Source organism: Pan troglodytes, chromosome X, assembly GCF_028858775.2.
Source record: "Pan troglodytes isolate AG18354 chromosome X, NHGRI_mPanTro3-v2.0_pri, whole genome shotgun sequence".
In the NCBI taxonomy this organism is placed as follows: Eukaryota; Metazoa; Chordata; class Mammalia; order Primates; family Hominidae; genus Pan; species Pan troglodytes.
In genome coordinates this window covers 20,417,950-20,430,838 of record NC_072421.2, presented here as the reverse complement: position 1 = coordinate 20,430,838, position 12,889 = coordinate 20,417,950, and the positions used below count along the sequence as shown (strand labels likewise).

At 44.1% G+C, this 12,889-nt stretch overlaps 1 protein-coding gene across 13 annotated transcripts in view; it reads left to right on the top strand.

The window, feature by feature from the left end:
* The window catches only part of SH3KBP1 (SH3 domain containing kinase binding protein 1), a 356,082-nt gene that overhangs the window by 52,522 nt on the left and 290,671 nt on the right, over positions 1 to 12,889 (top strand). For 3 of the 13 annotated variants that reach the window (XM_054676599.2, XM_054676591.2, XM_054676594.2), the window contains exon 1: positions 1,997 to 2,070. The exons of 9 other annotated variants lie outside the window; for them this stretch is intronic. The gene's annotated coding sequence lies outside the window, so the exon portion shown is untranslated. Of the gene's footprint in view, positions 1 to 1,996; positions 2,071 to 12,889 lie in introns of those variants that run through there. One more of the 13 variants, XM_054676602.2, reaches the window with a different exon arrangement.

Here is a 12,889-nt window from a genome sequence, read left to right as displayed (position 1 = left end):
AAATGTAGAATCCAAATTATGGAATGCTTTAAACGAATGAATGAATATAGAATTCAAATTATGCAATGTTTTCCACCTTTGTATTCATATTGCCTTTTTTTTTTTTTTTTGAGACAGTCTTGCTCTGTTGCCCAGGTTGGAGTGCAGTGGCATGATCTCGATCTCAGCTCACTGCAACCTCCACCTCCCAGGTTCAAATGATTCTCATGCCTCAGCCTCCCGAGTAGCTGGGATTACAGGCATGTGCCACCACGCCCGACTAATTTTTGTATTTTTTTTTAAGTAGAGATGGGGTTTCACCATATTGGCCAGGCTGATCTCAAACTCCTGACCTCAAGTGATCCGCCCACCTCAGCCTCCCAAAGTGCTGGGATTACAGGTGTGAGCCACCATGCCCAGCTCATATTGCCTTTTTGATAGGAGCAATATTATTTTCCTTTACCCCTTTATGTCCATGAAGCATTAAACAAGACTTACTTCTTCAGTAATGTTTTGAAAATTATGCCTTTTGGAGAAGTCATCTACAGGTTAATTATAAAAATGTAACTCATTCATATTAATAAATTACCACACAGTTGTAAGTAGTACTTTGAATTGTTGGGTAGAAAAAGATCACCTGGAGGCTATTCCTCATGGGAAATATTAACTAGGTCTAGAAGTCCCCTTGCCATAAACTTTCTATCTCATACTGGAGAAGAATGGATTGTTCTCAGAAGAATGGGTTGTCCTCAGTGGGAAGACCTGCATGCAGAAGTCCCCAGGTCCCCTGCTGTAGTCTCCGTGTTACCAGATAATACTTAAGAGGACTGTGCCTTGGATACAGGGAGGCAGGTAGTATGGGGAACCTTGGGCCCAGAGAAGCAGGTGACCCCCGCCAAAGGAGCCCTGAGGGCTGGGTGGGAGGGGTTTTTTTATGACAAGGAGTTGTTGATGAAAAATGTGTGATGGACACTGGACTTCCAGTCACTACCCTTTCAGAGTCGAAAATGAATAGGAACCTATTTAAATCTTTCTTTAGGATCTTGTCTCAGGGTGATCCTGCTAGCATTTCTGTTTTCTTTTCTCTTTGGTGTGAGAAGGCTGGGGAGAGTTTTGTAGGGAACATGCTGCTAAACATTGCTTTCTGGAGTTGTAGGAATATAGGCTTTCCCCCCACTGGACTACACTTGAATCCAGCCGCTCTCTCCCATTTTAAGAGTGGGAAAGTGCTGCATCTGGGCCACCACAGACTCTGTTGAGGTGTGAATGGGAGTTCTTTTGCATATCCCAACAAAGACCCCAGTTTTAGGAAAGGAGCATCCCTGAAGTTGAGCTGCATTCTAGTGTGGAAAGAGGGTTTTTCCAGATAAAAGGGGCAGTGGTTAGAGTGAAGATGAAGGAAGAAGGAATGACAGAAGGGGACTGTGGGAAAGAGAGAAGACCCTGGGAAGGAGGGAAGACTGTGGGGAAGGATAGCAAGATTGTGGGAAAGTGAGCAGGACTGTGGGGAAGAGAGAGGAGGGCCCTGGGAAGAAGGAGGACTGTGGAAAGGCGAGGTGGATGGTGGGAAAGAGGGAGGAGGACCCTAGGAAGGAGGACCGTGGGAAGGGGAGAAGGATCATGGGAAAGAGAGAGGAGGACCCTGGGAAGGAAGGAGTACTTTGGGAAGGTGAGGAGGACTGTGGGAAAGAGGGAGGAGGACCCTGGGAAGGAAGGAGGACTGTGGGAAGGGGCGGAAGACTGTGGGAAAGACAGAGGAGGACCCTGGGAAGGAAGGAGGACTGTGGGAAGGGGAGAAAGACCATGGGAAAGAGGTAGGGGGACCCTGGGAAGGAAGGAAGAATGTGGGAAGGCAAGGAGGACTGTGGGAAGGGGAGAAAGACCATGGGAAAGAGGTAGGGGGACCCTGGGAAGGAAGGAAGAATGTGGGAAGGCAAGGAGGACTGTGGGAAAGAGGGAGGAGGGCCCTGGGAAGGAGGGAGGACTGTGGGAAGGAGAGGAGGACCGTGGGAAGGAGAGGAGGACCATGGGAAAGAGAGAGGAGGAGCCTGGGAAGGAGAAGGGACTGCAGCATCAGCTCCAGTTTTGAGGGTAGGTCGTATTTTGAACACCTTTAATGTGTCTTGTTGGCCTAGTGTCACCTGATTTTAAACCACAAATCTACAGATTCAGAGAACTGAGTTGGAAGGCACTGAGAAAGCCTATGGAATTTGCTCATAGCATAGGGCTGGCGCGCTGTCAGTGACTGTGGAGGGAACCAGGGCAGGGAAATGCAGTGTAGGAACTGCCCACGCGAGAGCTGGAACCTGACCCTCCCCCTGCTCAGAGAGGACTCCTTGCTGTGAAATGGAGGTGATGTCTTGACCAGAAGGTCTCCGCATTGCCCCACCTGCTCTGCTTTGGGCTAGGCCAGTGTGGGCATGGCAGCAGACTCCTGTCCTGTGGCTTCCCATGGGCTTTGGCTCAAGGGAAGCCCTGGTGGGAGATGGCAGGGAGGGAGGCGAGTGAGATTGGGGGGCGGGGGGAGGCGGTTATCCCACCAACTCCCTGCTCATGTGGATTTTGGGCTGGCCGTGTCTCTCATGGGATGGGTGGCTGCTCCAGTCAGGCTCACCTTCCTGCTTACCCCTCTCTCCTCATTCCTTCAGGTCTGGGGGCTTCCTTGTTTCGAGTCCCGGGCTACCACCTTGGGCTTTCTTTATACCTCACCCACCCTGTGAAAGAGTATTAATCCCACCTGAGATGACCCTAATTCGAGTGGGCCATCTGTTTCCTTTTGAGAACCCGACTACCTCATCGGCCTGTTCAGAGGATTAAACCAGAGAATGCTGGAAATTGTTTAGCACAGTGGCCAGCCCCTCAGTGAGTGTGCCACAGTGCTGGTCACTGGGTGAGGGAATGGGTCCTCTCCTCTGGGCCTGAATTGCCCTGCACTCACCTGCTCAGGTGTCCTCTAGTTTCAGCTGGAGCACTTCCAGGGAGGGGAAGACATGCTCTTGAGAGATGCTTGCTCTACCTAGGGCAGAAAGGATGTAGCAGGAGTGGCTGGGGCTGCGCTACTTGTAGCTGTCACATTTGGCAGAAAAAGAAACTTCTATTCTTTCAGATGGCTGAGTCTATTTTCAAGTCTTCACCCACTGGAAATGTTTTAGGCCTATTATTGAAAATTCAGTAGGTGGTTGCAGTGGAGTTAAACAATAACCAGGACTCTGTAGAGAATTCTAAAAGCTGAAAATGCATCTTTAAGTAATAGTAATCATATTGGCATAGGTGTGCACTTTTGAAAGTGGCTTTATGCATGTCCTATGTAGTGTAAGAATAATGTGTCCCCAGATGGAATTGGGTAGTTTTGTGGAATCTCTTTCTTTCTTTCTTTCTTTTTTTGGGGGGATGGAGTTTTACCCTTGTTGTCGAGGCTGGAGTGCGATGGTGTGATCTCGGCTCACCGCAACCTCCACCTCCTGGGTTCAAGTGATTTTCCTGCCTCAGCCTCCCGAGTAGCTGTGATTACAGGCATGTGCCACCACGCCTGGCTGATTTTGTATTTTTAGTAGAGACGGGGTTTCTCCATGTTGGTCAGGCTGGTCTCGAACTCCCTACCTCAGGTGATCTGTCTGCCTCGGCCTCCCAAAGTGCTGGGATTACAGGTGTGAGCCACCATACCCGGTCAGGAATCCCATTTTTATACCCACATGCCTTTCTGTCCATGTTACCACTGTCAGAGAGCCTACCTTAAGCATTTTCTTTTTTTTTTTTTTGAGATGGGTTGCACTCTGTTGCCCAGGCTGGAGTGCAGTGGCATGTTCACAGCTTACTGTAGTGTCGATCTAGGCTCAAGTGATCCTCCCACCTCAGCCTCCTTACTAGCTGGGACTATAGGTGCACACCACCACACATGACTAATTTTTGTATTTTTAGTGGAGATGGGGTTTTGCTATATTGCCCAGGCTGGTCTTGAACTTCTGGCCTCAAGTGATCCTCCCGCCTCAGCCTCCCAGAATACTGGGATTACAGGCGTGAGCCACCATGCCCTGCCAAACATTTTCTTGATTCATTTAGCAGATCCTTATTCAGTATCCCATTTGAGCGTGGTCCTCCAGAGTGTTGGGATTCGTATCCACCTTCATCTCAGTGCTGTCTCAGTCTCTCAAGAGAAAAATACCAGCCATTCCCCTGGTATACTGAGTAGCAGGCCATCCCATTGTTAAGAAGATACCTGTGCTTTGTCAGCTCTTGGGCTATTTTTCATTATGCAGAAATGTACCCAGCTAGGCCACATGCCTTTTTAGGTTTGTCTCTCTTTTATTTAGTTTGTCCTTATTTATTTATTGTAAATATGGAAGAAGAATCTTTTAAAATCTCCCTTCTCTTTCTTTTCTTTCTCTCTCTCCCCAACCATGTCTTTTTTTGAGACAGGGTCTCATTCTGTCACGTAGGCTGGAGTGCAGTGGCGTGATCACGGCTTACTGTAGCCTCAAACTCCTGGGCTCAAGCAGTTCTCCCACATCTGCCTCCTGAGTAGTTGAGACCACAGGTGTGAGCCACCACACCTGGCTAATTAAAAAAAAAAATTATGTAGAGACAGGGTCTCACTATGTTGCCTAGGCTGGTCTTGAACTCCTGGGCTCAAGCAGTCCTCTCACTTTGGCCTCCTAAAGTGTTGGGATTATAGGCATGAGCCACTATGCCTGGCCCCCACCCACTTATTTTGGAATACATTTTTCTTTATCCCTCCCCTTTACAAAAGTATTCATTTTTAAGGTGAAATTTATGTAGAGTAAAATGCATAAGTCATATGTCTATGGCTTGATGATTTTTTTTTTGTTTCTACGTAAGTGCGTACCTCTATAACCACCACCCAGATCAATGCTATTTCTATCCCTCTAGAAAGTTCCACCATGCCTATAAAAAGGAAGGGGGAAATGTCAGAGGCGTTGGAACCAGAGCAACTGCATCTTGAATAGGGGTTAGGTAAAATAAAATAAGGCTGAGACCTACTGGGCTGCATTCCTAGACGGTTAGGCATTCTAAGTCACAGGATGAGATAGGAGGTCAGCACGAGATACAGATCATAAAGACCTTGCTGATAAAACAGGTTGCAGTAAAGAAGCCGGCTAAAACCCACCAAAAACAAGATGGTGATGAGAGTGGCCTCTGGTCATCCTCACTGCTACACTCCCAACGGTGCCATGACAGTTGACAGATGCCATGGTAATGACAGGAAGTTACCCTATACTGTCTAAAAAGGGGAGGAACTCGCAGTTCCGGGAATTGCCCACCCCTTTCTTGGAAAGCTCATGAATAATCCACCCCTTGTTTAGCATATAATCCAGAAATAACCATAAAAATGGGCAACCAGCAGCTCCAGGCAGCTCTCGGGGCTGCTCTGCCTATGGAGTAGCCATTCTTTTATTCCTTTACTTTCTTCTTCTTTTTTTTTTTTTTTTTGAGACGGAGTGCAGTGGGGAGATCTCGGCTCACTATGACCTCTGCCTCCCGGGTTCAAGGGATTCTCTTGCTTCAGCCTCCCGAGTAGCTGGGACTACAGGTGCGTGCCACCATGCCCAGCTAATTTTTGTATTTTTAGTAGAGACAGGGTTTTACCATGTTGGCCAGGACGATCTCAATCTCTTGACCTTGTGATCCGCCTGCCTCGGCCTCCCAAATTGCTGGGATTACAGGCATGAGCCACTGCGCCCAGCCCCTTTACTTTCTTAATAAATTTGCTTTCATTAAAGAAAAAAAAAAAAGAAAAGAAAGTTCCACCAAGCCTTTTCCCAATGATTCCTCTCCCCCTAGGAAATTGATCATCATACATTAGTTTTGCCTGTACTAGAATTTTGTATAAATGGAGTCATACAATATGTGTTCTTTTATATATGACTGGTGCACAACAAAATGTTTTTGCGTACATCAGTACTTTGTTCTTGCTGTGTAGTATCCCATTATGATGAATATCCCATAATTTGTTTAATATTTTGTTGATGGATATTTGGGTTGTTTCCAGTTTGAGGATTTTATTGATAGAGGCTCTGAACATTCTTGTATGTTGTCTTATGGACATTAGCACTAATTGCTCTTGCATATACACACATGTAAGAGTGGAATTGCTGCTGTCACTGACTTTCAACCTGTAGATTTTTCTCTGTGTAAAGTTGTGGCTTCCATTGGGTGAGGGGAGGAGGTGCCATACCTGTGCCTGAAGCCTCATTTGCGCCACACTAGTCAATTTAGCTAATCAGCCTGAATCTTGTCATAATGTAGCCACCTATGAATATAACTGGTGAGGCGTCCTGATGCACAGAACCCAATCTCCCAGTGATGATTTGATTATTGGGCCCCAGGAACTGACAAAGACTGATTTTTAATTTATTTTTTAATTTTTTTTAGACAGTCTTGCTCTGCCACCCAGGCTGGAGTGCAGGGGTGGGATCATAGCTCACTGTAGCTTCAAACTCCTGGGCTCAAGTGATCCTCTTGCCACAGCCTCCCAAGTAGCTAGGACCACAGGTATATGCCACCTCACCTGGGTAATTATTTTGTATTTTTTGTATAGACGGAGTTTCACCATATTGCCCAGGCTGGTCTCCAACTCCTGCGCTCAAGTGATCCGCCCGCCTCAGCCTCCCAAAGTGCTGGGATTACAGGCGTGGGCCACCGTGCCTGGGCGGGTCTTGCTATGTTGTTCAGCTGGTCTTGAACTCCTGGGCTCAAGTGATCCTCCTGCCTTGGCCTGCCGAAGTGTTGGGATTACAAGTATAAGCCACTATGCCAGGCCTATTATATTGTTAAAAACATACAAAGAACATGTGTCAAAGTTTCGTTGAACTTATTTAATGAGGGAACTAGCAGAATAACAAAACAAGCTCAGTGAGGATATGAGGAACTCAGTGGAAAAAAAAAAACCTCAGTGGAAAAAGGAATGTTCAAATAAGATTGCTAAGTTAGGTTCAAAACTGGTTCATGTCTTAGAGAACAATAAAATCTTTACCTTTGGGGTTATCATCTCTACCAGAAAAGAAAAAAGAGAAAACAGCATGCCTTATCATTTTTCTACATTATCTTCTGACTTTTATAGGATTGTAAAATATCCTAGTAGTGTTAGTTAAATCAAGTTACATTTTCAGAGTCAGATGACCCTCCTGGCGGGGGATGGGGGGGAGTGTTTATTAAAAATGCAATAGCATGACATTAAAAGGTCACATGATCATCTTTTTTGCCTAGTTTCTAAGTTTTGGGTTTTTTGTTTGTTTGTTTGTTTTTTTGTTTAACAGACCATGACAGACCATAATATGGGGTACAATAATAGGAAAAACTAGGATGATATCTTAAAGTCATTTAATGAAAAAAAAAAAAAAAAGACTGCACTTCTGGGACCTCAGACTGCTACCTAAAACAGAAAGCCAGTCACCTATTTCAGGTAGATGTGGACTCTTTCACAGGGGTTAATTTTCCCATGTTGGATTTAACTACCAGTATCTTCCTCAGATCCAGACAACATTGTTCTTTAGTCAAGCAAAGCATGTATAAGCAGCCTTTTTTTCTGAGTTCTCCTGGAAGGGACCCACAGCTATTCATTTTCAAATGAATTTTAAAAGAAAAAAAGCCTTGAAACTATAGCTCGGGCTGATGTGCATGTGTCTGCCTGCTCTTTTAGGGGACATTTGTCTGTTAGGGGACATTTGATAAAGTTCAACAGGACACAGGCCCTCAACATTTTGTAGCTCACAGATAGACATGTGGAAGGCAGGAAGCTATGATAGGGGTTAAAAGAATATGCTTGTTGATCTTTAAATTTTTCTGACTCTGTCTGTGAGGAAGTAAGCTGTTTTCTCTGCCTGTTTTTGTATGTGTTCGGCAAAAGTACATTTTCCCCTCTGCCTGCCCAATTGTTGATGGGTGAAGTGTGTACACTTGCAGCTTGCATGTCCTATGTGTGCTGAGCATAACCATTCTCAGCTCACTTGCCGTGGCCTCAGCTTTCATTTGCTAGGTGTTTTAGATCTCTCTTTGGCACATTTAGAGCCCATTTTGATATTTGTTTAAAGTGGTTGGTGAATGTGGCTGTTCTTTTTTGATCCATGAGGCGAAAGGCCAGTATTTTGCCTAATTGTACCACTCCAAGATAAAGCTCACAGTTACTTTGTTCTTCTTGATTTATGAAGGGATCACAAATCTACTTCAACAAGTGTCATAAAGTAGAGATTTTCAGGTTACTGTTCTACATTCAAAGACCCTGACATGGATCTCTTTAATCATATTTCACTTTTCTTTAAACTTTAAACTCAAGGGCCATTAATTTTGTGAATTATATGGATGATTGTTTTCAAGATGTTTGTCTCTATTCACAAGGTAGCAGTAATTTTTCTGGGTGTGTTATGTTATGTTATGTTATGTTATGTTATGTTATGTTATGTTATGTTATTTAGAGACAGTGTCTCCTTCCATCGCCTAGGCTGGAGTGTGGTGGTATGATCATGGCTCACTGCAGCCTCAACCTCCCAGGCTCAGGTGATTCTACCACCTCAGCCTCCCGAGTAACTGGGACTATACACATGTAACCACCTAACCTGTTTTTTTTTTTTTTTAATTTTTTGTAGAGATAGGGGTATCACTATGTTGCCCACGCTGGTTGCCCTCCTGGGCTCAAGTGATCCTTTCGCTTTGGCCTCCCAAAATGCCAGGGTTATAGGCGGGAGCCACCGTGCCCTGTCCAGGTATGTATTATAATGTGCAGAGCCTCATCTTGCTCACAACATTTAGTCCTGGTGTCCTTGGGCATGTGGGCATCTGCTGTGTGTTAGGCACCAGAGGATATAAACTCAAATGAGATGGACTGAATGGAATATTGTCACAAATGTAACTTCTAGAGGATGATAGTTTTAGCTCCTATGACCTGCCTTTGGGAATTCTGTGCTTTAAACATTGTTCTACAAAGATATTCTGTAAAGATGTTCTGGATTAAAATGCCACTTGAGAAGTTTCTGGCTGAATTCATCCGGCAACTGTTAGAATGTGCTAAATGAACCTACAGTTAGCTTTTTGGCCCTCATGGCTGTGTTACTTTATGGAGTAATAATGGCTGCATTCTATTCAAGGCTTACTGGCTGCCTGGCATTGTATGTATAATCTACCCATGTCTGTCTGTGTACAGTGACCAAAATTTGTTCAGCCCTTACTGTATGCCAGGTAGGAAGGAGGCCAAGCCCTTTCCATGTTTTTTTGTTGGTTTGTTTTTTGAGATTGAGTCTCACTCTGTCATCCAGGCTGGAATGCAGTGGTGCAATCTGGGCTCATTGCAACCTCTACCTCCCAGGTTCAAACAGCTCTCGTGCCTCAGCCTCTGGAGTAGCTGGGATTACAGGCGTGCACCACCATGCCTGGCTGATATTTGTATTTTTAGTAGAGATAGAGTTTTGCCATGTTGGCCAGTCTGGTCTCAAATTCCTGGTCTCCAGCAATCCACCTGCCTCAGCCTCCCAAAGTGCCGGGACTACAGGCATGAACCACAGTGCCCAGCCCCTTTCCATGCTTTTTTATCTCATCAAATTCTTCTACCACTCTATGACAGGTAACTGAGGCATATCAGTGTTAAAAGCCATACTCACAGTCACACAAACTAGTGAGGAGCAAAGAGAGCATTGGAATCTAGGCCAACCGGCTCTGCAACCTGAGCTCAAGCGGGCAGCATTATCTGGGTGTCTGAATTGTCCTGACAGGACTGTGCTCCTCACCATTATTGTCTGCTGTATTATGCCTTCCCCAAGTGTCCATTCAGGTGGAATCATGGTATTTAACTTATTTCTGTCTGCATTTTAAATAATTCTCTTCAAAAGTTGGCTCTTTCAACTCAAAAGGACAACCTTTGCCTGGATTTATGGGCTTGTGTTGTTTTTTCCTACAAATTCTGAAATTAAGGCAATTAGGGAAAATATTTCATTATTATTAATTTGTAAGCACACGTTGTTTTGCAGTGTTCAGCAGGCTATGCTTTCTAGGAGTTTGACTGTCTTTTCTATCAGTGGTAAATAATCAAGATGTGTGACTATCCAATTGTTCCCCATCCACGGGGCCCTCAAAACCAACCAATTCCAGCTCAAATTATTCTTGAAACTTTAAACATACAGTTTTCTTTCAGAAAAACAATTTCTAAAACTAACAACTGGAACCTGTTAGATTCTGTTGTGAGAAATGTTATTCCAAGTAGGGTCTGGAGTAATTAAGTACAAGTGTGTTACCAATAAGAACCCACATCATTTGGCAGTTTCTTCAGGCTTTGTAACTGTTGTAGTGCAGAAAATGTGGTGAAGGGGGGCGGTCTTGTGACTCAGGGAGCAGCTGTGACCTCAGTGAGTTTTAATCGCCTGAGTGAGTTGATCGTGGTGATTATGCATAATGGAATCTTATTTTCTTAATGGCAAGATTATCGAATCTTAGCTTGGAAAAGGACTTTAAGATCATGTGTTTTAACCCTTAGCTTTCTACCAGATCAAAATCTAAACCATCTGAGATATCACCGTGATCATTACTGGATATTTAAACTTGTTAAGCTTGGGGCTCCCACAGCGACTCCATGTCAGTGTGTCTCTAACCTGGTCCTGCTCCAGGTGTACTACGTCATCAGAATTTTGTGGTGGGGGCAGGAGTAGGGATAGAAGCCTTAGAATCTTTTAAAAAGTTCAGGTGATTCTGCTGCTTGATCTAAAGCTTGGGCATTCATTTTGCACAATGGTACCGATAGGGCAGTACCATGTTTTTAATTCTAGTTTCTTTTCTCAAGAACATGAATTGGTAGCTGGTGACTTCAATTAGAAAATATTTTCATCTTATTTCTAAAGTAGCTTTATGAATAAAGTATTAATAGCTATATTAGTGAATATATAAGTAAACACAATCATGCTGGAAATTATTGTAAAAGTTTACTACAAATACACAAAGAACATAGTGCTATGTAAACAGTGCTTGATTTAAGTCCATTAGAATTAATACATTCTGGCTGGGTGTGGTGGCTAACACCTGTAATCCCAGGACTTTGGGAGGCCAAGGCGGGCGAATCACTTGAGGTCAGAAGTTCGAGACCAGACTGGCCAACATGATGAAACCTGTCTCTACTAAAAATACAAAAAGTAGCCAGGCGTGGTGGTCCATGCCTGTAGTCCCAGCTACTCAGAGGCTGAGACACAAAAATCGCTTGAACCTGGGAGGCAGAGGTTGCAGTGAGCCGAGATTGTGGCACTGCACTCCAGCCTGGGCAACAGAGTGAGACTATCTCAAAAAACAAAAAAAACCAAAGAGAATTAATACATTCTAATTGCGGAACTTCTGTACTCAGTGATTCTCCATCCCACTCTATACCTGGTGGTAGTGAGATAGGCACAATTTCTAGCAATGGTCCTCAAGATTCTATCTACTCTTAAGTCCCCACAACTTCTACACGTGATGAGCTATCACTCCAGTGATTTTGTTATGTTATATGGCACAATTGATCTTTAAACAGGGAGGTGATCCAGGTGGGCCTAACATGAGTCCTTAAGAGCAGAGAACTTTCTCCTGTCTAGTGTCAGAAGAGAAAGTCAGAGGAGGACTTGCTGCTTTGAAGAGGGTGGGGTCATGTAAGAAGGAAATGGGCAGCCTATAGGAGCAGAGAGTAGACCTTGGCTGGCAGCCAGGAAAGAAATGGAGACCTCAGACCTACGGCCGCAAGGTGCTGGATTCTGCCAACAACCTGAGTGAATTTGGAAGTGGGTTATTCTTCCAAGCCGCCAGATAAAAGTCTAGCCTATTCACGTCTTGATATTGGCCTGTGAGACCTTGAGTGAACAAAGAATCCAGTTGAGCCTATCGGGACTTTTGACCTACAGAACTGTGAGATAAAAAATGGGTGTCGTTTTAGGTAACCCATGGCAGCATTCCCTCCTCTGCTGGAATGTCGTCAGTGGAGACTGACTGGGGATTCTGGACTTCCATCCCCATCCTCCCACTCAGCAGTGGTAGGCAGCTCCCCCTCCCCACTAGAGAATGGGGAAAATCTTGGAGAGGAGGGAGCTGAAGAAAGGAATTAATTAAAGGAATATTCCCTGCCTGCATTGGAAGTCCTGGGCAAACAACTCCTAACCCACCTGCATGTGAATCTGACTAGAACAAACATGCCAAAAAGTTTAGCAATAGAAACTTTAACACAGAATATCACCCAGGTTTTCAGAATGATCTCTAAGTAACAGAGATGAAGCAGACCAGAATAGTACTGCAAGGGCTCTGAAATCAAACTATCGTTAAAACTGCAGCCAACGAAAATAGCCCAGGATGTGCGTACTTAGCCTCAATAGGGTTAATGCCAGCTAAAATTTAAATAGTATCTAGAGTCTTGTAAGATAATAACCCAAGTGCCCAAGATACAATTTAAACAATCACTTGTCATACCAAGAACCAGGAAAATCACAACTCGAATGAGAAAAGCCAATCAACAGATACTAATACTGAGAAGACTCAGATGTTGGAATTATCTGACAAAGGTTTTAAAGCATCTGTCATAAAATTGCCTTAATAAGCAATTTCAAACACTCTTGAAACAAATGAAAAATTAGAAAATCTCAGCAAATCAATAGGTTTTTTAAAAATGGAAGTTATTGAACCAAAAAATAAACAAGTTAAAAAGCTCACCAGATGAGCTCAATAATAGATGACAGAGGAAAGAATCAGTGAACTTGAAAATAGATCAATGAAACTTACTTAGTCTGAACAACAGATAGAAAATAGTCTGTAAAAAATGAACAGAGCCTTAGAGGCCTATGGGATAATAACATCAGATCTAACATTTGGGTCATCAGAATTCCAGAAGGAGAAAAGAAGGTTATGATAATAAACAATATTGAACGAAATGATGACTGAAAACTCACCACATTTGGCAAAA